This window comes from Seriola lalandi, unplaced genomic scaffold (assembly GCF_002814215.2).
Source record: "Seriola lalandi dorsalis isolate HSWRI2012SDOR001 ecotype SW California unplaced genomic scaffold, Sedor1 jcf7180001984020, whole genome shotgun sequence".
In the NCBI taxonomy this organism is placed as follows: domain Eukaryota; kingdom Metazoa; phylum Chordata; class Actinopteri; order Carangiformes; family Carangidae; genus Seriola; species Seriola lalandi.
Genome location: NW_019454686.1, coordinates 1 through 745, shown reverse-complemented (window position 1 = coordinate 745; position 745 = coordinate 1). Strand labels below are relative to the sequence as shown.

At 47.1% G+C, this 745-nt stretch overlaps 1 long non-coding RNA gene across 1 annotated transcript; it reads left to right on the top strand.

The window, feature by feature from the left end:
• The first annotated feature begins 89 nt into the window (after window positions 1–89).
• Window positions 90–683, top strand: LOC147820155 (uncharacterized). The gene is made up of 3 exons (XR_015437542.1): window positions 90–200; window positions 283–346; window positions 624–683. It is a non-coding gene; the product is annotated as an uncharacterized LOC147820155 (long non-coding RNA).
• The last annotated feature ends 62 nt before the right edge of the window (window positions 684–745 follow it).

The following is a 745-nucleotide window of genomic DNA, read 5'->3' as shown; positions in this document are numbered from 1 at the left end:
TGAATGAAATAAAGAATTGCACACACTGAATGAATAAAGTCTCCAGCCAAGTTTCTCATCAATCCTGGTCTTTATGATGTCCTCCCTATTTTCTTCTCTCTGTGTGTCAGTGCTTTGTCCTGATCATGACTTCAGGCCAGATGTGGAACCACATCAGAGGACCACCGTATGCACACAAGAACCCCAGCACTGGACAAGTTGTAAGTCACAGTCCATCCTGACTGACAATGTGATATGTGAAGTGATCATCAGAGCTGTGTTTAACTGTCCTGTTGTTTTCAGAGTTACATCCACGGCAGCAGTCAGGCTCAGTTTGTGGCTGAGACTCACATCGTCCTGCTCTTCAGTATCCTTAAGCTGACTCTCACACACACACACACACACACACACTCTGAACTGAGTCACTCTAACACACCATGAGGTTAATGTCAGCCCCCCTCAGCCAGGTGGATCAGATCCTCAGTGTCAGCTATGCTCCTCCTCCAGCTTTGTTGTGGAGTTAATCAGTTTCACACCTCCCTCCACAGGCCTGACCTTTAAAGTAGATCCTGGTTGTAGCTGTTGAACTGTGGTGGTCTGAGGTCATGCATCTTATTTCCTGTCTGAACCTTGACCTCTATCAGATGCTGCTGTTACCACGGGGATCGTGCTGCTGTGTGAGGCTGCCACCTCTGACATAGACATTGGAAAGAGGAAGAGTATGTATATACACACACACACACACACACACACACACACACACACA